Source organism: Castor canadensis, chromosome 16 (genome assembly GCF_047511655.1).
Source record: "Castor canadensis chromosome 16, mCasCan1.hap1v2, whole genome shotgun sequence".
NCBI classification, from domain to species: domain Eukaryota; kingdom Metazoa; phylum Chordata; class Mammalia; order Rodentia; family Castoridae; genus Castor; species Castor canadensis.
Genome location: NC_133401.1, coordinates 55,883,949 through 55,898,463, shown reverse-complemented (window position 1 = coordinate 55,898,463; position 14,515 = coordinate 55,883,949). Strand labels below are relative to the sequence as shown.

Below are 14,515 nucleotides of genomic sequence, written 5' to 3'. Positions count from 1 at the left end.
GGACACTCCCATGAGCCCTTCCACTTTCCATGCAATGACATTTCCAGAGGGGACTAGTGCCCAGCACTTGGCCAAAAAAAAAGAAGAAGTGGACTAGAGTTTCTTGACCTCAGCATCATTGACATTTTAGATCAGATCAGTCTGTGCTGTCCAGGTTTGCCCTGTGCATTGTGAGATGTTCAGCAACATCTGTTGCTTCTACCTAAATGTCAGTAGTATCTCCCTCACCCTGAGTTATGATGATCAAACTGTCTCCAGATGTCACCACATGTACCCTGGGGAGGGAGGGGCAACACTATCCACCGCACTAGACTAGAAGAAAGAAAAGGTAAGTAGTCCCGGTAAGTGGATGAGTTGACTCTTGTGCGTGGAAGCATTGTGTACCTTTCTAATAAACTGCTAAGCTCCAGAGTTCAAAAGGTGATGCACTTCCCATGGGCTGAACCTCAGTTAAGTAAAGAGTCGAATCCCTGAGAGATCCTAAGCAGACATTGCTGAGACTGACTGTGTCTGTTCACTATTTATCTAAGGACAGCTCTGCTAAAAGATAGCAAACATTTCCCCTGGTTTTCCTCCAACTCTCAGATGGACTTAGTGGGTGATCTTTAACTTTCAGGACAATTCGTCCCTCCAGAGACCTACAGGATCTTACAATTTCAACGGAGTTGCAATTAGGAAATTGTATTTTTCAAGGCAGTAATGAAGGTTGTTGGCCACTAATGTACAAATCCTTGAGCTAATGCTAAATAGAAGACTCTTGGTATGTAGCTAAAGTCAAGTGTTATCAGCAGAGAAGCCTACTCTAAAAAACTGTCACCAGTTTCACTGTCAAACCTAGTGTGCCATTTAGAAAAGCACACATAACACCAAAGAAGTGGACACAGATTAATCCAATTCTAATGAACTGTTTTTAGGAGTGCTGTACTCTACAATCACATGAATTAGCAATGCAGGGACTCTGGTCTATAAGAGAAAGTTTATTCATCCTTGCGGATGGGTTGCAGAGATCTACCTGGAGGGATTTGTATGTAGTCAAGAGGATTTGTATGTATTCTAAGACACAATTTCTCAAAGTGTAATCTGCAGACTCTGGCATCACTATCATAGAAAGCTTCTTCTAATGCAGAGTTTTAAGCCCTATGCCAGGAATTCTGGCTCAGTAAATCTCTATTCCAACAATTTGTATTTTTAGTAACATTCCTTGCTTCGTCTACACAATTAAGCTTGAGGACTATTGCCTAAGACTCCAAGGAGCATGTACTTTTCAAAGCTCGCTATCTTCAAAGAATTAATAGATTTTAGAGAAAACTACCATAAAGTAAGGATTTTTGGTGTTTACTAGTAATTCATTAATTCAATGAATAGTCATTGAACTTCCTACTATGCACCAGGTGCTGTTCTAGATACTAGGGATATAGCAATGATAAGGGTAGATGACTACTATATACTATATGAGTCACCACACCTTGTTTTCACTCGACACTTCATAACATGTAACTATTCATATAACTATTTCCATGTCACAGGAAAAGGAAGTTAAGAAAGTGGCTGACCTGAAGGGTCTCAAGGCCAGTAAACATTTAAATTCTGTCCAAGACACTGGTGTGAGCATGAAATGATGAGAGAACAAAAGTGCTCAAGGCAACCTGAGTTCAGTGCCAAATAAGCAGTACCTTTCCTGAATACTGAAGAAGGTCAGCTCTGAATGACATCATTCAGCATGGAGGATGAGGTCTTGGAGGAATGGTAAACTACACCATGAAGGACTTGGGGATGCAGAGAGGGAAGAAGCATTTGTGGGGGAGATCACACACAAGGGTAGTGTATATAAAGGGACAGGATTGTGCAAAACTAACTTGGGGGACAGTGACTAAGTCCCCAGCTAGACTAGAGTCAAGTTGTTTGGAGTGGGAGAAAAGCTTCAAAGGAGGTGGGAACTGAATTGTGGGGGATCCTTACATACAATGGCGGGAGTCTGGGCTATGCCAAGTAAGACAATGGGGATTTCTGAGAAAGACCCATTGGGAAAGAGACTTGGAAAACAAAATAGGTCAGAGAATGGTCTTTGAGAGGGAGACATGAATAAGAAAATCAGGTTGGAAATATTTGTATGAGCTACTGCAGGAGGTAATTCATTAATTAACCAGCACTAAAACCTAACATTTAAGGTACTGTCACTATGTTCTTTCTATGTTCTGTTCTTAGTAATTTACATGGGTTAATTAATTTGATCCTCAAAATTTCTCTTTAACTGACATGTGGGCTATTCATGGTTCCCCAGGTATCATTTTAGTCACACCTGGCTGCACTTCAGTCACCTGCCTGGAAGTTCAATCTGACCATGTGATTGCTTGGGCTGATGAACTGTGGGTGGAAGTGATGTGTGTTAGGGCCAGAGTGTGGCCCTACTACAGTGATTCTGGAAGCATTTGTTAGGATTGCACCTGTCTCTACATGGACCCCTGAGTGGTCCCCTACTACAGTGATTCTGGAAGCATTTGTTAGGATTGCACCTGTCTCTACATGGACCCCTGTAGTGCTCCCCTACTACAGTGATTCTGGAAGCATTTGTTAGGATTGCACCTGTCTCTACATGGACCCCTGAGTGGTCACGAGGAGAAATGTCCCCTTGCCATTCTGTGCTGGACTGGTACCATGAGTGAGAAGTAAACTTATGTTATATTAGCTCACTGAAATTTGAGGGTCATTTGTTACTGTTTCAGAACCTGGCCTACCCTGACTGATGCAAATACCCACTGGTTAAGGATATGAACTCTGTAGTTGAGCCACCTGGTTTCAATGTTCTCACTCCACCATTTATCAAGTTTGGTAAGTCAAAACCTCTGTTGTTTACTTCATCTTTAAGATGGGAATCACTGCAGTGGCTGCCTCAGTGGAATATTGTAAATAACAATTTGTACATGAGATGCTATACACAGTATTCTAAACTTGTTATCTGACTTAGTTCTTACAGCAACCATTTTGCAGATGAGGAAATTGAGGTACCAACAGGATTATGGCATGTGTCAAGGAAACATACCTAGCAAGTGGTAGGGCCAGGATTCAAACTCAAGGCAATTTCATTCAAGAGTCCTTAGGTTGATCTGCTGACAACATCTGGAAGCACCTGTATTCCAGCATACAATAATCGCAGGATTACCTTCTCCATTAGGAGTGATTAGCACAGTGTCTAGGTCCTGCAGTCTTTTGAAGGGAACTATTTGCCTAGGCTGGCCTTAAACTTATTTGCCCGTGCTGACTTCGTACCACAATCCTCCTGATCTCTGCTAGGATTATAGGCATGAGCCGCCGGCTCCTGGCAAGATTCCCACCTTAGTAAACAAGCTGGGTACAGTGGCATTCACCTGAGGTCCTAGCTACTCAGGAGACAGAGCTAGGAGGATCATGGCTGAAGGCCCAATCAGCCAGGGTAAAGTTAGCTAGAGACCTTATCTGAAAAACAAAGTTAAAAGGGCTGGGGCTGTGACTCATGTTGTAGAGCACCTGCCTAGCAAGCAACAGACCCTGAGTTCAAACCCCAGAATGGTCAAAAAAAGATTCTTAAAGCGACAATTGGTCTCTTAGCTATGACCAAATGGCACTGGGCTGCGCAGCTCACCACTGAAGCTGGTCCCATTGAGGCTCAGGAGACAACAGCAAGACTGAACTTGCCAGAAAGACCAAGTCCCTCTTGATCACTGAGCTCGGGGGTTGTAACTCTGTGGCCGAACCCCAGACCTGGAATGGAGTTACATGAGCTGCACCTTTGGAACTACAACCACAAGCCAGAAGCCCCTGGAATCTGCAGCTGTCTGGCACCAACTCTGCCTCCCAGATGCTGCCTGCTTCTGCCCTTGAGTCTTTCTTTAGTTTATGGCATATATCAACTCACTGTGCAGAAATGGTTCTTCCTGAATGTTATCTCTCATTCTTAAGCCTTGACCTAGTAACCAGGTCTGCTGCTTAGCCTGGAGTATTTTGTGTTAACTCCAAAGATGGTGTCTGAGGTGGTGCTAGCATGGAACTCAGGGCCTTGTACATTCTGGGCTAGTGATCTATCACTGAACTACATCCCCAGTGCACCACCGCTTTTTGAGGGGTGACCTTAGTAAGTTACAAAACCTCTGTTTATATCACATATAAAAAGGGATTTAAAACAATACCTGCCTCATAGTGGAAGCTTTGAAATTAAATAAAAGAATAGGACATATAATTGCTCAATAGTCGTTTGCTGTTATTATTATTGTGATCATTATTATTATTACTAATTCTTACATTGCTTTTCAAGGCCCTTTGTGAAATAGGCAAGTCAGCTCTCTGGGTTCTTATCTTAGGGAGGAGGAAGCAGAATTGGACAGACTGTGAGACCTGCCAAAAGTAACAATGCATGTAAGGGGTAGAACCCATACCTCACACAGCAGGTCTAGAAAGCCACACCTCCCCATCCTCCCCTGCCTGTGTACATCTTCCCTGCCCCTTTTCTGCATGAAGACAATTTTGATGGAGTGCTTGTTCATTCCAACCACCTTTGCAGCTGGTCCTCTGTGTTCTGTCTTTGATTAAAACCAAATTATCTTTTCTTCTCATGCTCCAAGCTCAAACTTTGGAAGACTGCAGAGAATCTCAAATTTGGCAACTTTTGAACTGGCAAATGATTTGCTTATGTCCTGTAAGGCTCCTCTGTGGGTGGCACTGCTTTGCTCAGGGCCCCCTGAGGGAGCTAGCAATCTGTGGGCCAGCGCATTTGCCTCTGTGCCCTTCACCTTCTCGGCAGGAGGTGGAAGCTGAAGATTGAATGGGCGAAATAAACAAATGACTGGAGATTTCAAAAAAATTCAGAGTGGGGCAAATAAAAAAAAATCTTGCCTCGGATTTAGAGGCTGAACTAAATTGGTCAGTACTGTCCTTGTTTGAGCTTCCATCACACAGCAGCTATTATTATCATGAACTTAACAGGGCACGGGATCTCAGAAACATCTCCCCTCTTCCCTGGACAGACAGGCTAATGATACTTTTAATCCTACTCTACTTTGTACAACTAGAGAGATGTTTAAGAAATATAATAAGGAGCTGTGTGTGGTGGTACATGCCTGTAATCTCAGCTATCTGGGAAATGGAGATTGGGAGGGTGGTAGTTTGAGGCTAGCCCAGGCCTAAATAGGGATTTAATGAAACCTTATCTCAACAAAGAAGCTAGAGTTAGTCATGCATATCTGCAATCCTAGCTACACGTGAAGGATAGGTACAAAGATCTCTGAGGTCAGAGCTGGGCAAAAATGCAAGAATCTATCTGAAAAATAACTGGGGTTAAAAAAAGGGTTGGGGGCATGTTCACTTGTTAAAGTGCCTGTCTAATAAGAGCAAAATCCTGAGTTCAAGCACTGCCCCCCCCACAAAAAAAAGCAAAAAATAAGATAATTTTGAGAGAAAATAAGAAATTAAGAAATGCAATGCTTTGAAGACGTAATAAAATTGCATGGTGCTATTGGGTGTAGTGGCACAGGCCTGTAATCCCAGCACTCAAGAGACTGAGGTAGGAGGATTACAAATTACTCCAGGCCAGTTTGGGCTACATAGTGAGACCCTATCTTGAAAAGAAAGAAAGAGAGAGACAGAGAGAGAGAGAGAGAGACAGAGAGAAAGAAGTGGGGAGGTCAGGAGGGAGGGAAGCAAGGAAGAAAGAAAAGGAAAGAATTTATGGACTTGTTAGTTTTACTAATTATTACTATTCTACAATGATCTCTAGCTGACAGCAATACAGTCTGATATGAAGTATTACTGAACAATCAGTCTGTTGCATTTGGAAGACAGCATCTTGGTGAAGGCCCATCACCTAGGGCCTTCTTCCCTTTGTCTGGGGAAGCACATTTATCAAGGTTAATGGAGTCACAGACTCCATCCCACTCAGAGCAGCTGTCTTCACAAGGTAGCGTTTACCTGCTGAGAGTCCTGGGCCAGGTCAGGAAGGGTGACCAGCTCAGTCCAGGTCACAGCCTGGCTTCCTCATCTCTGGATCTGAAAACAATTCAAATGTATAGAGTTTGTGCAGAGAGCTGAGTTATAGGAAATATTTTGAGTCCACTCTAATTCATTATCCCACAAAAGTAAGTCATTTGGTAGGCAGTGGCTTTCGAACACTGACAAGTATCGTTGGAATCACTAGATACTTGTTAAAACACAGCACTAGATCCAACCCCATATTTCTGATTCAGGAGGTCCGTGGTGGATCCCTTGAACTCGCTTTTCCAAGTTGGTGACAATGCTGCTGGTCCAGGAGGGTCGTCACACTTTGAGAATCACTGGCCCAGTCCTTCAGGACACAGGCTATATGGGAGTTTGAGATCCCAGGCTGAACTCTTACTCAGCCACTTAGCAGCTGTCCTAGTGGCCCAGTTACCTGAACCTCTCTGTGTCTCCATTTTTGCATCTGTCAAATGAGATATAATATAGTTTAAACTTGATAATACTAACTTGTAGGGTTATTGTGGCCATTGTATGAAAACATACATGTGAAATATTTCACATGGTGCATTCTCGAGTTGACCACATTACTATGATTGTGTGTGTACATACTGCTGTACTTCCTACCCTGGAACTATCGACACCTCAGTTTCTCTCATGAGACTGAGCCACTGCACAGTGGCCCTATCTTGTTCATTGCTGTATCCCTAGGGTTTCAGTCATAAAGAAAGAACACACTAAAAATTCATTCACTCAAATTGAAAAATCCCATGGGCTGGAAGAATGGCTCAAATGGTAGGGTGCCTGTTTAGCAAGCATGAGGCCTTGAGTTCAAACCCCAGTACCACCAAAAAAGGAAAAGATAATAGGAGACCGGGAGATACAAAACAGACCCTGTTTCATGGAGCTTATACTGAGTGGGTGAAAGAGACACTAAATAGTATTATAAATAAATAGGCAGAAGAGTTATGAAAAGTGCTTTGGGGAAATAAAAAGTACTAGAATAAGAGCAATTAGAAATTTACTTTAGGTAGAACATTGAGGGAAGGTCACTCTGGGGAAGTAACATAAGCAGGGACTTGAATAATGCCATGGATGATGACAGAACTGCAGGGAGAGGGACAGCCAATGCAAAGACTCAAGGCAGGATACACTTTGGCATTTTTGAGGAATTGAAGGAAGATCTGGAAGGCTGGAATCCAGCTCCATGAAGGAAGGACAAGAGGTAAGTTTGGAGAGGAATAGTTTCAGGGATGGTCTTGCATGCTAAGGTCAGGAGTCTGTATTTATTTAAGCAGGGGATGACATGTTCAACTCAATATATTAAAAAGTCTCATTATTCCTTGGAGGGAGCTGGAGGCAAGGAGAAAAGAGGTTAGTCTTGTGATGAGGGAAAGATGAAGGAAGAAGCAGGAGATGAGAAAACACAATTTGGATTCAAAATGGCTTGTGGAGCCGGCACTGACAGACGTGTTGATGAACCAGATATGGGGTTTGGGAAAGAGAAATAGAGGGCTCTTCTGCGGATTTAACGAGCGCATCTCCGGCTGTGATCTCTTTATAAGGAGCGCCACGGCTACTTAGTTACCCATCTGCTCACTGCTCTTCTGTCCCTTACCCAGTTCCATTCTTCCTCTTCTTAGAGCCCAGGGGGCTTTCCAAGACCCCATGAGGGTCCCTTCCCTGATTTCCAAAGCTCAGGTCTCCAGCACTGACCCAGTCGTGACTGTCCCAACAACTCCTATACCCCCGGAGACATGGGGAAGGAAGGATTGTTATAAGAATGGCCGTTCTGCAGGCAGTGGATGAAAAAATGAAACACACGGGCTCTCTGGGTATCTGGGATGCAGGGAGGAAACTGGAAACAAATTTAGTTGAATACGGAGGGGAGGGGAGAGAGAGAAAGACAGAGAGAGAGAGAGAGAGAGAGAAAGAAAGAGAGAGAGAGATGAATATGAATGATGTCTTGCTGGTTTGGGCCTCGGATTACTTTTGGGAACCTCAGACCACAAGAAAGCGGAGGCGTCTTCTAGGCCACTGTATTTTCCTGGGTTGCCAAGGACGATGCATTGGTTGATGGATGTTCCAAATAAGGGGATATGATCCCAGAGGCTCCAAGCATCATTGCCTTACCCAAACTCTCTTCAGTTTTTAGCAGTCCAAGGATCCAGCTGAGGTTTTTTTTTGTTGTTGTTTAAATTATTAACTTTTTACCTGAAACACTGCCATAAATGTTTCTATCCATAGAACAATTCTTTCAGGCATGGATCAAGCTCGGTTTTTGTATTTGATGTTTGTTTTTCCATTTCTCTATTCATCCTCGGTTGGCATGGGAATACGGAAGCACAGTTCAGAAGAGACCATCCACTACTTCCTCAGTCCCCCATGCTGTCCAAGTGCTGTGATGTGTCACTGAGTGTATATGTGCTCCCAGTGAAGGGAAATTTCTAAGCAGTGGCCTTGTTGATTTTGGGTGATAAGGTCTCCAGCTCATGTGGTTCCAGAGGTAAAAGAGACCTCACAAGCCAGTCCATACCCCAGAGAAGGGAAGGGTCTGAACTAAGGCCACACAAGTGAAGAGCACATAGAGGGCTCAAATCCAGGTCTTTTTACACTAGTGGGATGCTTTGTGACCTTTCAGGATTGATCTGAGCCTAGAGGTGTTGTGAAGACCAAGGGAGATGGATGTGATCAGTACATAGAGCAAGTGGTGAACATTTCCTTTCCCTCAGATGAAACCATGGCTTTGGCAGATAGATGTTCATAAATAGCTATTAAGCTGATTAAAAAAAATCTTAAAAAACCACAGGGCATAGTTAGTCCATCTGTGCATCAGAAGTAGACATGGGAGATTTCTCTTCATCTGTCCTACTATTCACTTGTTCATCCACTCATTCACTATCCTTCAAGCACTTAATGCCTATTGAAGGCCAAGATAACTGGGTTAAAATCTGGTTTTAAAAAATATATTTATACTCTAGCCATGGAGAGACGCAATTTTTTAAATTGTTTGTATTCTTGACAATAATTACATAGATTTGAAGGTGGATTGTGATAATTCTATCACATATGCATTGAGGACTGTACAAATCAGGTTAATTAACATCTATTACCTGACATATTTATCATTATTTTGTGGTAAGAACACTTAAAACCACTTTTTTTTTTTTAGGATTTTGAAATATACAGTATAGTCTTACTATCTCCTTGCTATGCAATAGATTACTAGAATTTGTTCCTCTCATTTAACTGAAACTTTCTTTGCCTCTAATAATCACTCTTCTTCTCTCTACTATGAATTTGACCTTATGAGATTCCATTTATAAGTGAGATCATACAATATTTGACTTTCCATGCCTAGTTGATTTCACCTAGTATAATGTTGTTTAGATTCATCCATACTTTCATGAATGATAGAATTTCATTGTTTTCAAAGGCTAAATAGTATTCCATTGTGTATGTATACTACATTTTTAAAAAATCCATTCATATGTTGATGGGCACTTGGGTCATTTTTCTTTCTTGGTTATTGGAACCAATACTTCAATGAATGTGGGAGTACAGAAATCTTGTGGACCTACTGATTTCAATTCTTTTAGATATATACCCAGAAGTGGGATTGCTAGATCACATGGTAATTCTATTTTTAAGGTTTTTGAGGAATCTCCATACTAGTTTCGAAATGACTGCTAATTTATACTACATTCAACAGTGTGCAAAGACTGCCTTTTTTCCATATCTGTGTCAACACTTGTCATCCTTCATCTTTTTAATAATAGCCATGTTTAAGGTGATAGCTCATTGTGGTTCTGATTTGCATGTCTGCGATGATTAACAATGCTGAGTATTTTTTCATGTATCTATTGGCCATTCCTGTATGTTCTTTACAGGAATATCTACTCAGGTCCTTTATTTATTTTTAATAGGATTATTTATTTTCCTATTAATGAAATTCCTATCAAAATTCCAATGCTCTAATTTGAAAACACAAAAGTCCTCAAGTAGTCAAAGCATCTTGAGAAAACAAAAACAAGAAGAAAGACTGAATTATTATACCGCCTGATTTCAAAATACTACAAAGCTAAAATAATCAAAACAGCAAGGTACTGGTGTAAAAGTAGATACATTGAACAATGGAACATAATAGAGAGCACAGACATAAATCCACACAAGTATGGTTAATAGATTTTTCCACAAAAGTGTCAAAAACACACAATGGGGAAAGGACATCCTCTTTCATAAATGGTGCTGGAAAAACTACCCACATATGGGTGCATGGAATTGGACCCATATCTTACCCCATATAAAAGAATCAAGTCAAAATGGATTAAGGCTTTACATATAAGAACAGAAACTTTTGCTAGAAGGAAGCAAAAAGGGAAATTCCCATGACAGTAGTCTGGGCAATTATTTTTTGCCTATAATTCAGAAACACTTGTAAGGGCAGGAAGCCTTCTAAAAAAAACTCTCATCACCGTGCAATGGGTGATGAGCAATAATCATAGCCAATCATGATGCTGCTGCTTTGTGAGTGTGGTGCATGGCCAGGAAGGCAATTCCTGACTTCCCTGGGGTTTCATTTGCGTCATATAACGGGTGAGTGGGAGTTTTTTGGGCCAGCATGGCCAAGGCCTGGAGGTGTGTTGCAGCTGGCTGCTTTTGGGGGATGGCACAGAAGTACTGGCTGGGAGAAATAGGCCTCATGCTCAGGACTTCACAGGCGATTTTTTATCCCATGCCTGTGATGACAGATCATCAGCGATAGGGACTGTTATTAACCCCATTTGACAGCTGTGAAAACTGAAATTCTGAGATAATTACATAATTTTGTTCAATGTTTCACAGGTGAGCAGTGGCAGGTATAGAATTCATGTGATATTTGGCAACAAAGTCTGGGTTCATAATCATTACTCTTTATGATCTCTGTTCAACAGGGACAGACAGAGAGTGAATGCTGTGAAAATAGTCAGAGTCCTCAAGGGGAATGGAAACAAAGACAGGAGCAGCAAGAGGCCCAAGACCACAGGCTAATCTGCCGTAGAGCCAAGGCTTAGGGCTTACTGTCCTATTTCTCTTTCATCTGTACGATGGCTCACTGACTCAAGACAAATTAAGAGACCAAGATAGAGGATGTCAGAAAAATCAGCCCTCCTCCTGAAACACACCAAATGCCCTGTGCATCTCCTCTTCTCCTCTGCTTGTGCTAGGTTTTCCCGGAGATCTGCGTTGGCGGGGGAATTCAGAGTATTTGTGGATAACAGATGTGCATATTTTCTTGGTTTAGTGAGATGAAGAAAAGTGGGAGGAGGCTGGGCACAGTGCCAGCCCTCAGCAGAACTGTCAAAATCCTAAATCTAGTCTATAGGACTCCTTCTAGTTCCCAAATGCACCTCCAGCCCATTGCTTAAGCTTCTGTTTGCTTTCTATCCACCATCTATGTATCTTCACTGATCGTAGAGGGAACACTTCAGTTACCAGTTGTATTTGTCAGCTTAGGCTGCCATAACAAATACTTTAGGATTGCTAGCTTCAATGACAGAAATCCTTTGTCTCACAGTACTGAAAATTAGAGGCTGATATCAGGGCACCAACATGGTGGGGTCCTGGTAAGGGCCCTCTTCCTGGCTTGCAAATGACCACCACCTGAGTTCATATGGCCTTTTCTTGGTGGAGGGTGGGAGTTGAGATGTGAGCTTTCTGGTGTCCCTCAAAAGGGAACTAACTCCATCATGAGGACCTACCTCATGACCTCATCTAAACCAAATAATCTCCCAAAGGTCTCCTCCACAAATATTATCACATCAGAGGGCAAGACTTTACCATATGAACTTTGGGGAGACACAATTCAATCCACAGAGCCAGCCCACAGAGTTGGTGCTATACTCAGAAAGATGTTGGTCAAGCAGTGCTGAAGAGGGCATTGGAACCCAATGATGACATTGTCACAAAGGTATTACAGGCACTGGACCATAAAGGCAGGTCAATCCTGCAGAGAGACAAATTTCTAACACTATGCTGATGAACATGTGCTAAGAACAGAGAAAGGGAAACTTTCCCACTGCTACCCAATCCATACAATTAGAACAGGCTCCCCCATGTTAGGTTCAGAGCTGTCAAGTCAAACCTGCCACTTACCGTCTTTGTTTTAGCTTCCTGAGTCACAGCTAATCAATGCAATCCTTTCCTAGATCAGTTATTTAGAAGTTTGTGGGGATGAAAACTGATGCACATGCATTGGTCCTTCCTTCTCTAGTCTCTACCCATTCCTCACTAGAAATGTTTTCCATATGCTTGGTCATCTGAATTTCTTTATAATATCTATAAGTACTGATTTGGTTCCTCCAGATAAAGGTCTGGGGCAAAATGAAATTTTCTGCCTCAGGGCCATGGCAAATGTTCTCCATCCAGTGTTGACGCCTCCCTACCATGTCTCAGCATTTCTCTGTCGGCCTCTCTCTGCAACCAGGAGCTGTCATTTTTTATGTTAACTTTGTGTGTTGCATTTAGAATAATTTGTTGCAAACTACTTCTTTTTGTTATAGATTTAGGGCTTTTAAAAACAGTAGACAAAGCCTGGGTGCTATTTCCTGGTGGACATCTGAAAGCAGGTTACCCAGAACAGGCTTTATAGAGGCAAGAAAAGGATCACAGCAGCCAGGCTGCCCTGTGCCAACTTGGCAAGTGTTTGTCCTGAGACAGGCAGTTCTTTCTGAAATTGCTGGCAATTCCTTGTCTTGGGTAAAATTGTTTGAAGGACTGGCTCTAAAAATTAACAGGAAGCCTGGAAGAGTGGCAGAGGCCTTGCTTGGTGGCCAGAGCCCTGTGGTAGGGTCATGACCCAGCCACCAAATGACTGTAGAGAGATCCCCTTGACCATATGTAAAGTGAAATAAAACCAGGCACTGAGTCTCATGAGCTATTAATAGACAAGTCAGCCAAGAGTGGGACTGTTAAGTTTGGAAAATACATATTCTACTCTCTTTTAAGAAAAGCATCCTTCCTACTTTGTTTAATCCCACATGACTAAATTGGTGGCCATACAACCTTGTTTTGCCACCCACAACACAAAGAAAACATGTTAGCATCCTCGTAACACCAGATTTCTAATAAGAATACCTCATCAACTAGAGCAGTCCCGATGTCCTTTATAAATGAGCCCTTTGGGGTCTGTAGTATAGATGTGGGGACGTTCTATATCATTGGTATCAGGTAACTCTATTCTTGCCCAGGATGATTCTAGTATCTACTAGATAAAACCATCCTTATATAAACAGGATCTTTGGAATATGGGTTATAAAACATTATTATTCTGTCTCTGAAATACTGTCTCCTGGCCTTCAAAGCCTTCTGTAGTTTGAAGCCAGCAACTCCTCCAAATGTATCTCCCAGGTTACTGCAAAATCTTCATGGAAGTATCCAAATCCATTCTTAACTCTCCATCACTTTCACAGCCCATAAAGAACTCAACCCCCATCCTTCCCATTTATATCTATGGTTCCAAATACTCCCTGTTCGCAGGATGCCCTGGGATTTCAGGATCCTTGTGATCAAGGCAACAATAAACCAGAGTTAATAGTACTCTTACTGAGTCCATTTTAGAAACAGTCTCAATTACAAATATTTTTTAAAGTCAGGCTTTGATTAGTCCTTTAATCCTAAGTCACTTTCTTAGATTAGTTCATTCCTCAAACTCATTAGTCAACAATGCCCTATATTTTACTCCAGCAGCATCTAGCTATATATTTAGCTAAAGTATATTTCCTTGTCATTCCCAAATAAATGAAGGACCAAATTTAAACATTATTCTATTTTATTATTTGAAGGAAGCTGACTCTAGGCAAAACCTGAAGGACTGAAGAGAACTATCCTTGTAGATGGTAATAGGAAGCAAGTAGCAAAGTGGCCCTATTATGGAGTTTTGTTGTAGCTGTCATTTTCAGATCAAAGAGGCTTTAGATCTAGATATTTCCTAACTAAATTACAAAATCCCATCCAGAGCATTTTTTTATCTCCATGCCCCTCATTTCAACAAGAACATTGAATTTTCTGAAGAAGACACTGCAGGGCATTTCCAAAGAGGATTGTTATCACAAACAGTTAAATTGATCAAACAATAATAGCTCTCATTTGTTGGGTACTCACCCTGTGTCAGGTCTTATGCTAAGCACTTTCCAAGTTTATCTCCTTCAGTCCACACAACTCTAAGAGGAATGTTGTATTACTGTCACTTTACAAAATAAGAAACGAGGGCTTTGAGAGGTTAAACTGATTACAAAAATCACCTGGGATCCAAAATTAGAAAAGTAAAAATTCTTGCTCTTAACCATTATATCACCTTGGAGATATTTATCAAGCATCTGCTCTAGGCATATTATCATATTCCCCACCCTCAAAGAATTGAGGGTCTCAATAGTAGGCCTTTTCTCAGGTATGGAAGGTAGAAAGTCAAAAGGACCAGTAAAAGTAGTATAAAAGGGGAGTTAGTAAAATGAAGGGAAAAGACATCAGCTGTCTGAATGAGGAACAGCTTCACAGGACAGTGGTAACATCTGAA

The 14,515-nt window shown here is 41.8% G+C and overlaps 1 protein-coding gene across 8 annotated transcripts in view; it reads right to left on the bottom strand.

Annotated features, from left to right (window-relative positions):
- Gria1 (glutamate ionotropic receptor AMPA type subunit 1) overlaps positions 1-14,515 on the bottom strand; it is a 348,064-nt gene that overhangs the window by 314,735 nt on the left and 18,814 nt on the right. For 2 of the 8 annotated variants that reach the window (XM_074057056.1, XM_074057057.1), the window contains exon 2: positions 5,938-6,015. The exons of the other annotated variants lie outside the window; for them this stretch is intronic. The gene's annotated coding sequence lies outside the window, so the exon portion shown is untranslated. The remainder of the gene's footprint in view (positions 1-5,937; positions 6,016-14,515) is intronic. 8 annotated transcript variants of the gene reach the window in all.